Here is a 19,950-nt window from a genome sequence, read left to right as displayed (position 1 = left end):
AGTAAGTCCAGCTGTTAAATCCACATGGGTTTTCACAAGCAGAAAATCTCAGAAGGCTGCAGGAGGCTTTGCTTATTCTTTCATTCATTCACATTTCTGTTGCAGTTGGTATAACCTTTGAGGTTCTTTCCTGTGTGTGACTGATTAGGTATTGTAGTAATACAGCTTTTATGTTAGGTATCACCATAATATTTCTCACTTTCTTGCCATGGGGAACCAGTACAAAAGAATATTTCTGTCCTACTTACTGGATTTAAGAGCTACAAACTTTGGACTAATTGGCTATACAAGGATGAATATCAGACTGTCCAGATCTGAACATTCAAAAACCATGATACACTTTAGTAGATAGAACTTTTATTAGTCTTCTTTACTGGTCCAATTAGATCTCATAAGGGTCAAATATATGCATACATACTCTGCAGCCAGAAGAACAAAAATCTATGAGTTCTGTTTTATATGGAGGCTTAATTCTCAAATGAGACAAAATTACTGCAGCTGAGACTTTAAAAATACACCAACCATCAGAATAAAATTGTCAAAGCTGACAACACCAGGGCTACTTTACAGTAGGAAAACAACATCCAGTGTTCAAGGGGACTGAAATATTTCACCTTAAAACTGCTGTTCAGACACCCTATCACAAAGACTCTCATAGAGGCTCCTTCCATGGAGTGAAGTAAAAAGTTGCTCTGTGTACTGCATCTATCTAGATGGAAATGTCTTTGGTCACAGATGTTCCAGATATTCAACTCAATTCTGAAGCATGGTGTGCAATTGCAGCAGTCCCCAGTCTCCATTCCCCTATTGCAATGAAGCCTGTTTCATGCCCACATTACATCTTTCTCCATCATACATGTTAGTGCAGACATTAATGACGCTATAGCCACCTAAAGGTCTTGCTGCTGTAATAGCTTGATGTTAGCTATCCACTACATCCAGTCTTTGCCTCCACATGTGTAGAACACCTGGCTTTTCAAATGCAAGAGGGGACCTGTATGTATGTATAGTGCAAGCCAATTTTCAGATAATGTACTTTCTATTTGGTATTGTCAGAGAAGGACTTTTTGGGAGAGTGGTTGGCAAAGAACTGGCCAACAGGAACTGGCAAGTAAGTGATAATGTGCAACGTAGGTGGCAGCAACCTGGTTTGGCATAACACAGAATGGTTCTCTGCCTAATTCAGCTCCAGCCTGGGCAAATACAACACAGGGGAGAGAAGGAATTTGCTTTCTGATCCCATTTATGCTCTTGTCTTCTTGCCAGGAGTGGTTATGATTTGAATGCTTACTAAGAGATCAGTGGGACTGAACGTACAGGAATGACTAAACTGGACAACCATTATGATCTAGAATAAAACTGTGCTTGTGAACATGCTTTGATTGCAAGTCTTGCTTTCATTCCAATGTAGAATAAAACTGTGAGCCTTTGCAGTACGTCATGGAAATTATATATAGAAAACTGAAAGCAAGAATTTAATTTTGAAACTTGCACACGGAGTGTCCTAAATAGAAGTCACTGTTTTTCTGTGGGAGCAGTGAAACATTTCACTATTGATTGATAGAACTCCCAGATACTACATATACAGGACTGAGTTGCAGAGTGCGAAGGGATAGCCACAAGTTTCCAAGGAAAAGAAAATATGTGTAATGATTCAGATGGAGGATTATAGTAATGTTCGGGCGACATTATAGCTATCTTTGGTCAACAAAATGTAAATAAAGAGCCTCTGGCAGCAGCAGAGACTCTTTTCCTTGTCTCTTTTTGCCAGAGATAAATATTCCAGCCAGAGCACCTCTCTGCTTCTGGATTGAAACTGCTGCATTACCTTCACTACCTGGGCAAGCAGCGGCCAACACCAGAGACGAGCATCTCAGCCAGCACCCTTTGCACATCCCGCTGGAGCTGCCAGGTACATGACTGCCAAGCAGTAGGATGGCGCTCAGTGAGTGTGCCAGACTCCAACCTGCTGCTGGCACAGTGCGTCCCAGACTGTGCCCTGTCAGTTCTGGCCTCTGGCAACCAGGTTGGATCCTGCTGTTTCTTCAAACAAGGCACTGCACTTAAATATGTAAAGACATGCTATTTGCACAAAATGCCAAGTTTTATTTTTGGGTTTTGACCTGCAAAACCATCAGGTTTACTTCCTGTTTCCAACACGCAGAGCAACAATTGTCATCTCTGACTATCGTCCAGTGATTTGGTAGTAACTGACTTTTTAATGGTGATGACTACTGTGGTACCAGAAAAATGCCATTTATGAATCAACGGTATCTTGCTTTATGTTTGTTGTTAACCAGTGAACATTCAGTCTTGACATTAGGTTATCTTACAGAAGGGTTTCCAAGGCCTCACTTCTGCAGATAGCTTCCCCCACACTGTTATGCACACACACGTGATTCAAATAAATGATAAAGGTTATGAAGCTTTGCTTCTCTAACTGTCTCCAAGTTTTTTGTAACCTTGCATGGCTCCAGGTCTCATACATGCATTGGGATGAGTCTGTAGATGCACCAAAAGCATGTTTTTTTCTAATCCCACTAAGGGTGATACAAAGTGAGATGTCATAGAGCTGAGCAGTGGAGTCATTCTTATTAGTAGTAAAACGAGCAAGTTCCCAAAAAGCATAAGAGAGAGATCCTAATCTGCTTCCTTCTTGCCAGTCATACAGATATGTTTCAGTTGGATATGCCATTTAAAAATATGAGCCACAGTTTTCTGGGGCACGAGTTGTGTGCTCACTAAAGGGTAATTGTTCTTCACAGAATACACACTGTTACAGTCAATGGCCCAGTGATGTGTGTGACTCTGTATGGCTCCTTTTTGTACTACGTCTAGCCAGCACGCCTCTCAAATCCTCTGTGCCTGAAAAGCATTACTGAATAGTCTTTTTAAGTTTTTCTTTGTTGGTGTCATTCCTACAGAAAGAAGCAAAAAGTTAAAAATTCACTTATCATTTTGAGACTAGACTGAGAATGCAACAACCTGCTTGGCTGGTTCAGTGGGGCATCCACGGTCAAGGATGAGAGCACCTGTTGAGGAGTCTTTCTTGGCTCTTGGTGAGGCTACACAGATAGGCAGCAGACTGTGTATCTGCCCACTTTATGTGAATTACCTTTAGTTTAACAACTTCTATTTCCACCTTCAGCTCTCAAGTATTTGCCATCATTGTAGAAAACCAGAGAAATCTCTGGATAAATTCATCCTGACAGTGGAGTGGAGATATAAAAGTATCCTTTTATGTGTTTTCATTCTAAACAGTAGTTCCTTATTTCATTTACAGTTTTCACATTTATGGCTGGCTCATAACATACTGGTCATCGCATCCTTTCAACATTTTTATCTAAGGAAAGAAAAATATTATTCATAAAAAAGAGTCTTGGGTATGATATTCCTGATAATGGCTGTATTAAAATGAAATAGCAGAACATAAAAATCGGTAGTATGTGTAAACTGTAGAAATCACTGGAAAAAAAACCTTACGCATTGCTAGTAAATGACCACTGAATACCACTGAACTGTAGTCAATTTTGATTATAATAACAGGTATGTATATTATGCTTGCTGCAGAATAACCTCAAGGCGCTCTTGAAACTGAATCAATAGAAAGCAAATGCAGCATTTAGCAAACAATATTGTTTAACTTCAGTACGGCACATGCTAAAAATGAAATATATATAAATGGGTACCTTGATTTTACAAATGTATGGATGATTGTGACTGTTAGAGCTATTAATCAGAAGTCATAGACAGTTTTCAATTTAAGTCTTTATAAAATAATGTCTCATTAGAGTCTTATTGCTAATAATACCATGCATGTATGAATGCCTCTTTCTCTTTGATGAAGAGATGGAGAGATAAGATATTACAATGAATTACAAGGAGTTTGCATTGAAAGGAAAGTGACCACTTTGTTTATGCTAGAGCTGTTCAGGCAGTAATATTATGTTCCCTGCCCATCTGCTTTTACCAGCAAGAATGCAACATGTTTTTTGAAGTTAATTTTTGGAAAGAGGTAAAGCAATACAAAATAAAATTTTAGTGCTGAGAGCTGAAGATTCCCACTCTTGATCCATCATGAAAAAAAAAAAAATCTTTATGAAAAAATTGCTGTTCTAGAAATTGCAGTCTGCTGACAGACTGGCAAGAAGCCCAAGCTGAGTCTGTCCTCTCCCCCAGACTTTCCATAGGATCTCCCTTGGCCTGGGTATCTATCCAATGACTGAGTCATTGAAAAAACTTTTTTCCTCAGCTTTCCATTCTGTGATAGTTATATTAGTTACAAGTGTAATACAAATAACTATTATCTTTTTTTTTTTCCTTTTTTTTTTTTTCTCTTTGGCTATGTGTATCTGATATTTATTTGGAAAAATTTCACTTCTTTTAATCTTTGTTTCTTGAAGCTGTGTGGTAAATCGTTCATCAGAAAGAATGATTTTGCAGACAAAGTCATGGAGTTTGAAATACCCAAAGTTGCATGAAAAAAAGGGAGGACATACCCAGTACTGGGTATTTTGATCCATTAGATAAGCAAGTGAGGGAATCTTGGCCACAGACTTTGTCCCCACAACTTCTTGCTAAGACGCCATCTCACAATCACTTTCTGCTAGGGTTCCTTAAGAAACACAGACACAAGGCAACATCCTCTCAAAAGTGAAGGAGATATACAGACTAAGTAGTTATTAAAAATAATTTGGTGTGAATCATTGAGCAAAACGGTCTATGAAAAACACTGCCAAAATCACTATTTTTCTGTCTTTTTAAATAAGTAATAATAAAAAAAAAAGTGTAGATCAAACGTTCCCCCTCTCATAGGTGTCTGAACTCCCACAGTATCGTTATCTTTTTAACTACATTTGCAGAGAAAAAGCACTTCAACTGTTTCACCAAAGTCTGATTTTTAGAACTCAATCCTTAAGAGTGTTTAAACCCTCAATGACTCAAAAGAAATGAAAGAATAAATACATGGTGTCTTTTAAAACTAATGTACAAGCCTTTTATTATAGAGACTGTCCTCTTAAACGGTAGTCCAAAGCTTAAGTTTCTGTAGTAGAGGAATGAGGTAAATATGACTAATTCAGAAACAAAATGTTGAATTTTCCTCTAAACTTGTTTTTCATTGCTTCATTCTTAAGAAACACAAACCTATTATAGTAGCTACACTTCTTTATGCAGTTATATACCATGCAAGCATATGACTAATCACCTATGATGTTTTTTAGAGTGCTGTTAATGTAGTATAAGGACAGATGGGGAAGAAAAAAAAAAACACTGTAAAATTAGGAATTCTTTAGACAGACTGGCAGAAGACTAAGGGAGAAGACAGCTTTATTTAAATGGTACTGTGTTTAAATTTTTATCCTAATTGAATCAGTTTGTACTTTTATGCCATGAAATGGAGCAGATGTAGAGATGTCTTAAGCAGGTACAACTGAGCTAATCTTGAAATCTGAAGCATGTACATAGGTATCATAGTTCACATTGGGTATTGCCTGTCAACAGCTGTTGCGGGAGGTATCAGGGAATTGTGTACCTTGCTGAGTAGGATTATGAAGACATGCCCAGTTTCTTCTTGAAAGACAGACAGACATACACATATATAGAGTATATACGTGTATTTGTGTCTGTATACCTAAAGGTGTGTGCATCTGAAGTATGCAATACAGATACAACCTTTGTTTTGGCAAAATACATGTATCTTAGATGTTCCATGTAGAATTTCTTTTATATGCCAGTTTTTTGCTAATTACTTTGGCACACTGAAATGAATTAGCTAGCAACTGCCAGTCAGATTTGGAGGATCATAGAAGTATTTTCAGTTGGTTTTGGCACTTCTCTGAACTTGATAGTGGAATCAGCAAAGCCCACTGACAGTCAGGTACCTGATTCTTTGACTGTCTTAGCTAGAACCATGGAAACTGCAGAAAATGTTTGGTAAACCCAACTACCATGTATTCAACAATGCTTTTATTAACATTAAAACATGTTTGTGTATGTGTGTGTCTCCATATTTATATGGAGAGTAATTTGAAGGTATTGTTTCTTTACAAAGAAATTAAATGTTGCATATATATGGCATAATTTATTCTGTCAATGTGTACATGTATCCTTGAAAGCATAAAACATTTTTAATTTGACAGGAGTGGTAAATCCCAACTGAGAATATTTAACTCCTGAAATACAGACCCACAGATTTGAGCCATATATTTCAATTTAAGAATGGTTTATCAGAGCAATCATAAAAAATAACTCAGTCTTACACTTCACAAATGAGAAACAGGCAAAAGCCAAATGATAATTCAATGTGAAGGCCAGATCTATTGTCAGCAAAGAAGAGTAAATACTGCTCACATCTGGATAATTATGTGCTCATTGAGCAAAACATTTCCCCCCTGTGTTTTGACATTGTGAGAGAAAGACAATCCAGAGCACTCAGCAGGCTTCCTGCTACTATGCAAGCATCCTAGAAATGGATATCACTGCACAGTTTATCACAGAACAGTTTTCATTTGATTGCTACTGCCAGTAAATATTATCAGAATATTTTTAATAACCAGCACAAGTAGACTACAATGAACAGAGTACTTGCTTAGTTTCCATTGATGTCTTAAGAATATCATTAGGGAAAATTATTATTATTACTATTATTATTAGGTTCAGAAAGGGGTAAATTAAAATAATAATAATAATAATAATTAATGGTCTTACACTGTGGTTTGTGTTGCTGTGAATTTTTTTCCTACTCTGATTTTGTAATTCATGTGAGCAGCCATTGCCTAAATAATTCATAAATGTTTCATATTTGCCAGCATGCAATTACAGTGATGTAAGCAGATTTAATTACAATCCTAGCATAACATAAAAATTAAAAAACTTCCCAATTAAAAGAGTAGTCAAAGACATATTTTGGAAAAATACTAGTGGAGATAGAATAAGGGAAGAAAAGAAACAAATAGATCGTCAACTATAGAGTACTTTCTTTCAAAACTTCAGAGGGTGGTATTTCTACAAGTCAGAAGGCCGGACAGAATGGAGAATTCTTTAGGATAGCATTGTGACAAATGCACATTAGTTTAAATTAGTCCTTTTTTTCTTTTCCCCTTTGTACATGGAATAAAAACTGGAATGTACATTTACAATACCCGTAGATAATTATGTGTTACTTTATTGTGCTTCTTCTGAGAAAGCTATGAAAATGCTGCCCAGTCATCTCCTTTAATGTCTGACTTGTTAACAAGAGTAAGTCACCTAGTCTTTTTGATAATATCAAAGCTTCAGAATAACTTCCCTATTAACATCAGTTAGTAATGGAAAACTTTTTTCCTTTGCTGTTCAAATATAAGCCAGGGGACAGTATTGTTGAGTGCTGCAAAAAAAAAAAAAAAAAAAAGCCGCTGAATTTTATCCCTGAAGTCACCACATGTTGTCTTCCATGGGACTAATTAGTTCTGCTCTTTTGAAAACATTGTTCTTTTTTCCTGTCAACTGAAAATTTCATCAAATAAAATCTAATAGTTTATAAAAAAAATGACACTTCCAGAAATCATCCCAGTGAGACCTACTGACCATTTACAGCAACTATATTCAGGGCCTCATTCTTTTTGAAAGTAGTGCAGTCAATGTACTTGCGCAATATTTCTGACACTTTCAAGGCACATTACACTGACTCACTGTGCCAGCATGTATCAGTAGATTATGTATGCAGTGAGACTGATGTCTCAGAAGCATTGATTCTGTGGCATATGCCATCTATACACAACTGATGCCTGAACAGTAAATCCAATGTATTCTGCAATTTCACCATATGTGCAATTCCTATTATGTATGTTATTGATATGCTGCATAGTAAAAATGCAGGCAACTCTGCCCATAAATCAAAGATGCTCCTAGTATGGGGAATGCATCTTTAGGGACAGAGCCTATCTTATGGTCTGACTGACGTGAATCTGTCAAACCTGGTAAGGTCTGTGGAGCTTAGCACAGTGTAAAGATGACAAAATTATGCCCAGAATTTGTAGATTCACCTTTACTCAGTTTGTTTGGTGTTTATTGCAAAGTTATGATATATGAGAAAATTAGTGTAGTGAGAAACTTTGAAAGATTAATATACCTCAGGAAAAAAAAATAGAATTGGCTTAATCAACTTGGGGGCTGAATAGATAACATTTATTAATAGGCTTTACACTATTCCTAGCTCTGATATTCAGAGCTGAAGGCAGCTTATATTAATACTGTCTTACTCACATGAGATGAGATGCCATTGCACACTCTTTTGTTTATTTGTTTGGAAGCAAGACTGATGTTGACTGTTGCAAAACAGAATAGGCACAAGTATCTTTAAAGAGAGAGTTTTCTTCCCCATACATTTAGCTCATTAACCAAAAAGATCTTTGTGAAAAGCACACATAAGCAGTTTTCATATATCATTGTGCTATGAATATAGATTGCAATTTCAAATCATTCTGGCAGCCTGCTGATTTTCTTTGAGATTACTCCAGAACTGTTTAATGTTAATCCATCTGGGTACAGGAGAAGAAGTCAATAAAGCTGGTGCAGAGAGGTGGAAATTGAAATTACACCTTCCTATGTTAGCAACAACTTACCCCCTAAGAGGAACTTTTTTCAGCAGTTTTTGCTGGGAACTTTGACAAGGATGGAAAGACCCATTTACAATCACCAGAGGACATCTGCTAGTTAGTTTTGCAGCCGACAGATGCAGAATTTCTGCATGCTTCAGGTGCCTTAAATTGCCCTTTTATGCTTCTTACCCATTTCATAAGTAGAATTGCAGCTGTTGAATATACACTCACAATCTGGCTCCTGGCCCAGGGTGGATGAGAAACAGAGAATGAGGAAACTCCACCTGGCTTTCTGCTAGCACGTGCTGGTGTGGTCTACAGGAAAATCTGTTACATGCTCAGTATGGGGAGCTTACAGAGAAATTCTGAACTAAACAGAATTTTGTACCATGAGTGTCTTACAGGACAAACTGAGTGGTTCAAATGTTTTCCAGTGAAAAATATTCTTAAAAAAAAAAAAAAATTGCATTGAAGAAAAGAATGGGGGTCTCTGATGACTATCTGTGACTGTAAACCAAGTTTACCTTAAAACCAGGGCTCACCTTTTCCTGCCTGCTGTTTTACTAAGGAGCTCAGGTGAGCCACAAGAAATTTTGTGCCAGAATTGGCAAAAAAAAACAACAATACTAACCAGCTAACCGGTCCTTGCAGTTTGGTGGGATACTAGCTGCAATTACTGGGGAAGTCCTGGGATTTTCAGGAGACAAAATTGATTTGGACTCTGATGTGAGCTGTTGTAAAACAGAAGATGAAAAAGTACTTCTTCAAAGAGAGTTCGTTTCCCAAAATTTTAGCTCACTGACTCAAAAGGTCTTTGTGAAGGAGACATATAAGAAATTTTCATACAACTTTGTGTTTGAGATTTTCAAAAGACCATAACTAAGAGCATTAACTTTCCTCTATATGGTAGGAAGGTACAACCAGTGGTTTTGCAAAAATACTTACCGTCTTTCTGAGTAAATTCTCGTTTTATAGAGTTTCAGAACAGGCAGGTGTATAGCCATCCTCTTTAGCTCTTCTCACAGAGGCGATTGGATGTCATTCAGGTACAGCAAAGGCACTTGATATTCTTATTTCTCTCCTCTTTTTGAATGCAGTTACCTGTTCTTATTAAGCAGGGGCATCCCACTCTAGTAGAAAACAAAACAAAACAAAACCTTTTCAATATGGATCAACAGCCCTTTTTTGAAGAGAGTGATGTATAAATATTTTCTGGACGAAATTTTTTCTTTGAATTCCATTGTAGAAGTGTGGGTTTTGTTGTAGTTTTAGCTTGGTAGTTTTTGTTTGGTGGTTTGTTTGTTTGTTTGTTTTTTCTCAAATGCTAATTGCTTTAATTTTTTCAACAAATTATGGATTCTTTGAAATACCGGTATTTCTGTTTCCATTTTAAGCTCTTCATGGAAACAAAGCATAACAGTGTCAATTTCTTCTTACTGTCCAGTCATTGAGCCTATGAAATGAATTCTTGTCTAAGCAGGAACACTTTGCAGTCAGTTTAGATATATTAAACTAAAACAGCACTTTAAGGTTATGAGGGTCACAGTTACTAATGGAAGACTCTAGCCTTTAGATTTATGAGTTACCTTGTGGAAAAGAAAAGCCTTTCTAGGTTTTCAGCTTAAAAAACTGAAAAGGCTTAGAAGAGCCTTCAAGGACCACAGTAAGTTAATCACATCCTCCAAAAGGTGGTTAATGTAATAAAGTTTGGTGGGAGCTGCTAGGAGGCTCGGCTTCATTTCACGGGCAGAGGAAGAGGGAAGGATTAAGCTCAAGAAGAAGGTTATTGGTTCTTACTGAATGCAGTAAAAAAAAAAAATACAGGTTATGATATATTAAAATACTTCACAGAAAAGTAATACTAATACATACAGTGCCCCACCTTTACTTCTCCCAAGTGTAATACAACAGGAATGAGGAATCATTACCTATTGTAGTGGATCTGTTTTGGCTAAGAGCCACATGACTCCCAGCTGCTCTCTCACTGTCCCCCCTCAGCAGGGCAGGGGAGAAAAGAGGATGAAAAAATTCATGGGTTGAGCAGGGAGATCACTTACCAAATCACCTACCAATTACCACAGGCTGAAAATAGACATGATAGGCTTAAGGAAAATTAATTAAATTTATTGTAATTTGAAATAGACTTGGATAGGATCATAGAACCATAGAAACATCTAGGTTGTAAAAAACCTTCAAGATCATCAAGTTCAACCATCAGTAAAAAAAACAAAAAGAGAAATTCATCTGCCACCTCCTTCCCCTCAGCCCTTGTCCTCATACCCAGCTGCCCTCCCAGCCCTCCCTAGTCCCTCTGAGTAAATGGGGAATGGGTGGCTGCAGGCAGTCCGTAACAGCATATCTCTGCAGCTCCTTCCTGCTTTTCTGTCCTCCACCATGGGCCTCTCCACGGGCTGCAGGGGAATCTCTGCTCTGGCATGTCCTTCAATGACCCTGGTGCTCATGCTGCTGTTTCTTACACTTTTTGTTTGCTCTTCTGCCTGTGTAGTGTTTTCTATCCTTTCTGAAGTGTGTTTTTCTCAGAGGTGCCAGCATCTTCACTGCCAGGCTCAGCTGTGTCCTACAGTGGGTCTGTTGGAAGTGGCCATTGCACCCATAGAAACCACCCCTGCAACCTCCCCTGTTACCAAAACCCTGCCATTCACACCCAGCACAGCTGGGTTTGGGGTTGGTGGTATGTAATGAGAGAAGAGAGCTCCAGATCTGACCGCTGGACAGGGTGTGCTCTTAGAGGAGATTTCCGCTATCCAAGGAGCACCATTCACATTGAGGCCGTTTCTCACTCAGAAATGGTCTCTCCTGTTCCTTCTGCCTGATGTTCTGCATGGTGGAAAACAAATAAAACAAACAAACCAACCTCCTCTGCCCTATAAACCACTCTTTTGGGACACTCTGTTGCTTAATTGTTAAAAGAGCAACAGGAGATGTGCCAGTTTACATCTCTCCTCTATCTTCCGGGTTGAATTTTCCAAAATAGATGCCAGGGTGCCAGGGGCTGCTGGGGCCTGGGGAGCAGTGGGGCTGTTCCAGGGGTGCATGGTGTGGGCTGGCAGCCCAGAACCATCCCGTGTCCCCATCAGGGAGTGAGGCAGCCAAGGCAAGCAGCAGACACCTCCCTGGGGATGGGAGCAGGTGAGGCAAGGCCAGGACATGGGCCTGCAGGTGGTGGGGTCAGAAGCAGGGCTAGAGCCCAGCACCAGAGCCTTGGAGGAACAGAACTGCCAGGAGACGGGGTCAGCCTTTGTTGGGATTTATACAGTCACTGGGGTGGGTGGGAGACAAAAATGTTAATGAGGGAAGAGCTTAAAAGGAATTAAAACGGGGGAAAAAAATAATAAAACTGAAAGATTAAACAAATAAATTTAAAACATATATTTTTCTATCTGTAGGTAACCCAGACAAAAACAAGTTTAGCCAGAGAGATTTCTTAATGCCTCAAGGAAAGGTTCCTTCTTTTGATAGCATTTGGCTGCCAATTTTAAAGAGAATTTTCCTATTCTATCACAAAATTGCCCCCAATATGTTTTCTTCTTTAAATACAATTAATAACTCTTTTTCTTAAAATGAATCCTTTAGAAATTTAACATACCTACTTTGTATGACTCTCCACAATCCCAGAAGGGTGACGATTTCCACTCAGCATGAAGGTGGCTAACCAGGTGATCCACCTGGTCAAGGTGATAGGCCTTAATTTCGCCTGTATGGGTGGGTGGGAAGAAGTAGTGGTGGTGCTTTGAACCATTCAGCCTCACTGAGCCAGAACAGAGGAGACAACAGGAACAAAAAGAAGTCACGAGAGCGTATTTCTGATGTTTCGCCTTGACAGATAGAGTCAACTTTCCCTCACGGATATGGCTCCTTTCCTGAGCTGTTCCTATGGTAAGAAAGCAGTAAAGCACTCTTCTGGTAAATCTAGATATAAAAGTGTAATGTAGTATTTAATTAGTAGTAAATTAGTTTTTAATACAGTGTTTCTTGTGCAGCTTTGCGTTTGGATACTGAAATACTATTGCTAAGCAATTCACTAGAAATGGTGAAAGGACAAGTGGTAAATGTCTCCTATATTAATGCTTCCATTCTACCTGAACATGGTACTTTAAATAATTAATTGACAATTCACTGTAAACCTAAAGCTGTCTCTTTTTTTTTTTTTTTTTCCAAATGCCAGCGGGCATGTGTTCAAAATAACACACTCTTCTCCTGCAAAGTATTGGGTAATCTCAGTCGGGTTCTGGAAAATTTCTGTTAGATAACTTGAAAGAACTAGGAAATTCTAGTCTCTGTTTAGCAGCATATGTGATCTTAATTATGGTATCCTTGTTGGTGTATTTTTACCTGGACTGAATTCTCTTATAATCTCCCTGTAGCCTTAAATTGCTCAGGAATGACTGTTTCGTTACTTTGCCTTTGTGACATATGTCAAAGGTCAATTTTGCAGTAGATTTATAATTCTTTGTAGTTTAGTCTTCTAAGAGTGGTTTTACTCAAAACACAGCTAGTTAAGGATTAAAACTGCTACTTTCAAAGGAGTTCACAATGAATTTTTAACCACTAAGTACCACAAATTATCACTGCTAGGTTTTCTAAGTTTTCCGTGGGGATAAAAAGAGATCATAAGTATACTGTTCTTAGGAGCCATGAAGAGAATTACATCCAATTCCCTCTTCCAGGGAGGGGTGGATTTTGCACAGTCTGCTTTACCTTACTTTGCCATGCAGTAAATGAATGATGATGGGGATGTCCTGAAAGTTGATTCTTTTCTTCTTTGCTATTTTTCCTGTGTATAAAGACAGAAGCAGACTTCACCTGGGTGTAGTCTTCTTAAAATGTATAGTAATACCTATGTATAGTTTATTTCCAAACAAACAATCAAATATTTCCAATTCATACTTTCAGTTATTTACTGCTTTCACCTAAATATGCATTTTTTGTTCACAGTGGAATCATGATAAAACTGACCTTTTGCATTTCTTTTTTTTAACCGAGATGCTTTTTTATTTTTAGCAGTTGAAAGTACCAAAAGTACCATTTTAGCTAATACAATGCATAAGCATAAACTGTTCCTGATAGTCCTAATGCAATTCCATTAGAAATTGTTTGTGTTTAAAATGTGACAAGTTGCAAGTGCATAGAACACTTTTTGCTCTGTAGAAGAAAAATGGTCTGGACGTTTTCAGGGTGTTAAGCAACAGAGAATGAAAGAACAATAACATTTAACAATTACTGAGTTTAAAAACTTTTTTACGTGTTAGTCAAATTTATCCAAGTCTTAAAAAAACATTCAAGTCTCCTTAGCATTAGAGAAGTCAGGAAAGACAAAACTGAAAGCAGTTTTTACTGCTGGTATTTTTAAACCAGGAACAGTTGTCCTATTTCCAGTGCTTTTATTTCCCATTATTCCACCTGTAAATCATCTTGGTCCAGAAGCTTTTGTGTTCCCCCTGTGTTGCAGTGACCTGCTTGGATGTAAATGCTACCAGCGTAAACAAACGCTCACTGAGCAGCATGTCTTTCAATAAGTGGAGTCAGCAACACCTCAGAATGAGCTTGTGCATTGTTGTGGATGCTACCAAGCATAAGGCATGTGACAACTGCTGCATATGTACAGGCAGCAGGTCTAAAATGGAAGAAAATATTTTATTATTTCCCACAGTGTACTGTGGGTACTGATAAGCTGTGGAAGTCATTTATCCAAGGATATTTGGACCCCAGAGCAGGGTCCTCCATAAAAGTGACAGGTAAACTCATGAAGAATTACAGGTCACTCTTAAATGCAGAGAAAAAGATGTAGTGTCTAGACACTTCTGATTGTCAGAAGCTGGGCAGATAGTAAGGCAAGAGATTAACTTTAGGCTTTTCCTAGTTCAGAAAAATCCTTCCCTTCACTCACTGCTACATGTTACTGGACGTAGGTACTAGGGCAGGCAATCTGATTTAGGCAAATATTGTTTTCTTACGGCACTACTGCCTGGGCTTCATGGATTTAGTATAATAATATCTTTAATACTCTTTTCCAGTTTTAAACTAGATCTGAATTTAGTTTGAATTTCGAACTGAATTACTGTTTTAGCTCCATACTTACCTTGGCTCTTTTTTCTTAGGATGTTAAGTCAGTTCTTCACTTCAAACTTTAACTACTTCAGACTTCACGCAGAAATTAGTAGTAGCAAGCAGCACAAGTTGTTTTGAGTGAGGAATAGTTCCAAGATATATTCAGGTGATCAAACTACTCAAATGCATTGTTTCATTAACTACTCTTATGCTCTTTCATGAACTTGGACTAATTTTAGAGCTAAGAGATAAATTAGCAATTCACAGTATATGCTTACCAGATGCTGTTGACAAATGCAGATAAAACAGCAACACAGTCAGGCTGAAAAGAGCATTTGAAGATCACCTTGTCCCTTCAATATTAAAGACTAAGCTAGACAACAGAAGTAATACATTCATTCACCCTGTGCCATTATTAAATTAGCCAAGCTGAGAGTATAGACATAATACTGTACAAGAGTTTTATTGGTATGAGCTCCAGTCCCCATAATTTAGCAAACAAATTGAATAATTCTGACAGGGTTGTTCTGTCTGGCTGCTCGTGGTGAAAGTTTCCAAATGTTGGACTCAGTTATTTACAAATTACATATCTTTTCTCCATACATTTCCTGACTCCATCAGACGAGTGTTCTGCAGAAGATGAAGACATGTTTTTCACGCAAAATCATGTACGCCCGTTTGCAAGCCAGCAGATCTGTTTTAAAACAAGTCACTGTCCCAGTCACTCCATAATGGTTTATTTTCATGCCTGTTCGGTGTAAGTCAGAGACTGATGCAGAGGGCAAGAATGGCTAGTGCAAAGGGACCATCTTGCATAGGTGAAGCACAAGTCAAAATCCAGACATGTTCATTCCTTTCTATTTTTGTCTTCCTCCCAGAGATATGTGATGTGTTTTGTGGAGTGTATGTTTTTGTTTTTGTTTTTTTTAAAGGCATACACTGGCTTAAAAAAAAAAAAAAAAAAGCTGGGGGAAGGCAGCCATCCAGGTTTCTGAGTTTCCAGCCATCTCATGTCTTGTCTAATCATTAGGACATTCCCCTCAGGAGAAAAGATATTTGAAAATGAGAATCCCATCAAAATTAAGAGACACCTACGTTGTTGTTTTTTTTGTTGTTGTTTTGTTGTTGTTGTTTTTTTCCTAGAACCTACATAAATCTATTAAAAAGAGAGCTGCTATTCCTAGCATGTCTTTTAATCATAGTGCCCATGCTTGTGTATTATGCAGGATCCATTGCTACCTGTCTTTTATTAATATAACTGTGACTGACAATGAAAACTTAACTGTGATTTAGCTGATCCATATGGTATGAAACATATCTTACTTCTATTTTGTGCACTTTTTTTGCTGCTAGAAGGCTAGCAAAAGGCTAGCCTGTAGCCGTAAGTAGAGGAGACAGGTAGAATCCACTCAGCCAGCAAGAGATTTGTTGAACAACAAAACTAGAGTAAACTACTATTAAATCTGACTAGAAAGTTTGTTCTAAAATACTATTTCAGATTGCAATTACTGTTACCATTTTCACTGTCGTTTCAATTAGTTTTCCATCATTATTTTCTGATCCTCTTTCTATCCTGCAAAACTTTTTTCCTTCTGTGTATTCTTTTAGAGGATGATTTCCACTATTATTAGATCATGCCAATTCCTAAAATATTTGCCTGAGAGCTTTTGCTTCTCCACTGGGAGAAGACATCAAAGGAACTATTATCTAATTGATTTGTATTTTGTATTTTTCTTCCATGAAAAATGAGGTCATCATGACACAGGATGAGGAAAAATAAATAAAAGATGCATATTCTTTAGATTCAATATGATCTGTTAATAACAACTAAGAATGTTTTGTTAGCTTTTTTTTTTCTTGAAAGATGTTTACTTAATAGGAATATTAAGGTTTTGTTGTTGTTGTTGTTGTTTTGTTATTGGGGGATTTTTTTGGTTGGTTCCTTGGTTTCATTTTACCTAAAGTATAAAGAACATTGGAACATTGAAATACAGTGACATAGCTCACTAGAATATAGAGATTGAATAAATTGTCCAAATGAAGTGGGACACTGAAATTTTCTTAAGATTTATGGTTAGACAGACTCCCTTGTCTCTGTAGTTAAGGCTGAAAAACTAACCACTTAATTGCAAGCAATATGGATCTCCTGTGCAGCCATTTCAAATGATGCTTAACTCAAAAAAATTAGTCAGTTTCTAAAAACTGAGATGGGCAGATCTTCAGCTTTCTTAATTCTTTTGTCAAATGTAGATCTATACTATTTCATGTTACTATGTGAATGAAAGACAGTTGAAAGAATTGTGATTATTTTATAAATCTGTCAAGTAAATTCCCAGGAAAATCAACTGAATTTTCACATACAATGGAGAAGACAAAGTAGATTGATGTATGTCAGCAACATGTCCCAAATCCATAATCCTTCTAATGATTTTTTGTTAGTTATCAAAATGCATTTAAGTTGCAGTCAAACTACTGACCACACGTGGGGGGGGGGGGGGGGGGGTGAAGGAAAAATGCCTGCTTGAATTGAATAATCATACTTTACTTTAGCCGCAAGACAGTACCTTTCAAATAGCATTTCTAGTGGAAGAATCACCATAATTTTTGGGATCTTGTGATACTGTTTCCTTGGTAATTGTTAATTTTTCTAGAAGGAAATTGTGAAATCTGTAGATTTTCGTAGTAAGAAAGAAGCTCTTTTATCTTCATTTAGGGCACCTACTTCATGTTTCTAATACAGCAAAAAGTTTGGCTAATTAAAGCATTACCTGAAGTTTCAGTCATCTACTTGTAATTTGTAATGTATTGGCTGGCAAACTCAAAGCCCAGTGAATATTTCCTGTATCTCCAGTTCATTTATTTTCATTGTGAATACCAAAAAGACCAACCTGCATACATGTAAGATAGTCAGTTCCTCAGAAAATCAATCTTAAATGGTGAGGCCAGCACAATTCCATGTCCCCTCTTTTCTTGCCAGGTAACCGGTTCAGGAATATTTTCAAGATGAGTTAGTTAGCATGCTACATAGCAAATAATTCATAAGCCCAAACTACACTGTCTCTTCTGTCATTGCTGGTGTTCACAAGGATCATAGCTTATACTAAAATTCTTTGCAGTCTCTAAAATATTTCTTACGCATCATGTATTCTGGTAACTTGCTTAGTCCAGATGACAGAGTGCAAAAGATAGATCTGAGTTTTGCATGGGACCTCATAATTTTTGTTGCATTACAATTTTTTTTAACATTTATAGAATGTGGCCGTATTTATAGGATCTCTTATATCTCTGTATTTATAGGATCTCCTATATGTTGTAGGTCCTCGCATTACAGTGCAAAACAAGTATAAATTGAATGGATGTAAATTGCTACTGTTACATATTTGCTTTCAGGGAGCTGTAACTGATTTCTTCTAGAACATGGCAATAGACAACCAGCTGTAATATAAAGTTGTTTGCGTTTTTCCCTGAGTAAAATACACTTTTTAGTGAATTTAGGCTGCCTTACCTTATCATGTACTGTTTATCACAAATTATTTGACAATCCATAAGCTGGACTGTGCTCACAAGATGTTTCTGTTTGACTTGGCACCTTCTACTCCATCACTCAGATGAGCAAAACCTATAGGGATTTTTCTCCCACCATAACGTGGGTGGAGAGGAGTGGCAGCACTGATGATAGTTGTGGAAGAAGAAAGGCCCCCATGCCCTTGCAGCCTTATATTGGCTGCACCATGAACATGCTGCTCTGACTGAGGCAAGTGGTCCTCTTCACCTGCTTCCTTCCCCAACTCCACAGACTTCATTTTTGTAACAGAAGAGCCCCTTGAAAGTGGCAGAATACGGAGGTCAGTGGGAAGAGTACATGGCTCCTTGTATGGGAATCCAGTGCTGCCACTATAGGAAATATGGCAGAGCTGCCTGGGAAAGCCGCAGTTCCTTAGCTATGGGAAGAACAAGGTTGGACCTGAGCTGAGCATCTCCACAAAGAGGGAAAAGGTGTCCTGCTTGCCTAGGTTGTCTCTTTGGCTGTGTTAGACTTACAGAAAATTGAATAATTAAACCTAAAGGTACAAGAGTGTGATGGGATTTGCTTTTGCTGTCATGTTAATACGAAAGCTAGAATTTCAGAGACCAGCCCTGGTCACAAGAAGAGCTATGTGGTCTCAGAGATTAGAGAGCTACAGCATTAAGCAAGCCTTGTGTATCCTTACATGATAAACATCTTCATGAAGGATGTACAAATGAACCAAAAATCTACTGTTGTCAGATCTAGCTGACACAGTTAGTGATGTCTGGAGAAAAACTCGTATCATAAAACAAAAATATTAGTTGCCAGTCTAGTCTCTAGGCTCTGCTGACTGTATTGACATGTATCAGTTAACTATTAATAGGAGCTTAGACAGCTACATGTAGATGCCTAAATATGAACTGCATGACACCCAGATTGCCCTGTTTTAGCATGAAGAATAAGACAAGCATCTGATGGTTATTTGGGCCAGTTAGCTTTCTCTAACTGTTATGTAATTTTCTCCAATTTGTTGAAATTGTTCCAGTTCTTTCTGACAAATGGAGTAGAAATTTGTCTCACATGTATAATCTCCATGTACTGAAATTATTCCTGAGAAAGACCTCCTAACTGTTTGATATTTCTGTGTCTCTAAAATTCCCTGCGATTTTCTAATATCTATGGTCATGGTAATAAAGTCTATCCAGTCTCTGTGCCCCACTGCTCAGGCCTATTTAAGACAAGGTTGTGCCATTTTTGTTGCTGTGCATTATGTCAAATACTGCACATTTTGTTTTGTTTAGTTTTTAATTCCTGCTGAAAATCTACTTCAGAATCCTAGTTTTCATTTTTAAAAGTTTCTAATTTAGGAGATGTAGAAATAAACTAAAAATCCTTTAAAAAGTCCTTGAAGATTTAATATGAGGAATAAATAACAGGAGTAAAAAATAATTCTTGAAACTACAATATTTTAAAACTATTTTTATGACTTGACTATCACTGGAGTCTGATGCTTCTAACTGCTTAGAATTGGATGTGTTAGCTCTGTAGCTTTACAGTGGCTTATTCACAAAAAGATGTAAATAAAGCAATGTCTGAACACAAATACTTAACTGCAGAGAACAAGAGAGTGTGTTACTTCTGAGGCAGTGGTACCCTCTAAGGATTTTTCAAGGATGCAGTTAGGTTAAGCAGAAGATCTGCAGGTAGAAGTTGCCCATGAGAAGAGTCAAATCAATGAACATCTGCTCTTTATGGTTCACACAAATTCTAAGCACTATACAATCATTCACCACT

General features: G+C 37.6%; 1 protein-coding gene across 3 annotated transcripts in view; it reads left to right on the top strand.

Annotated features, from left to right (window-relative positions):
- LINGO2 (leucine rich repeat and Ig domain containing 2) overlaps window positions 1-19,950 on the top strand; it is a 545,573-nt gene that overhangs the window by 257,861 nt on the left and 267,762 nt on the right. The window lies entirely within an intron of this gene.

This window comes from Anser cygnoides, chromosome Z (assembly GCF_040182565.1).
Source record: "Anser cygnoides isolate HZ-2024a breed goose chromosome Z, Taihu_goose_T2T_genome, whole genome shotgun sequence".
Classification (NCBI taxonomy): domain Eukaryota; kingdom Metazoa; phylum Chordata; class Aves; order Anseriformes; family Anatidae; genus Anser; species Anser cygnoides.
The sequence above is the reverse complement of the archived record's forward strand: the minus strand, read 5'-3'. Positions and strand labels throughout refer to the sequence as shown.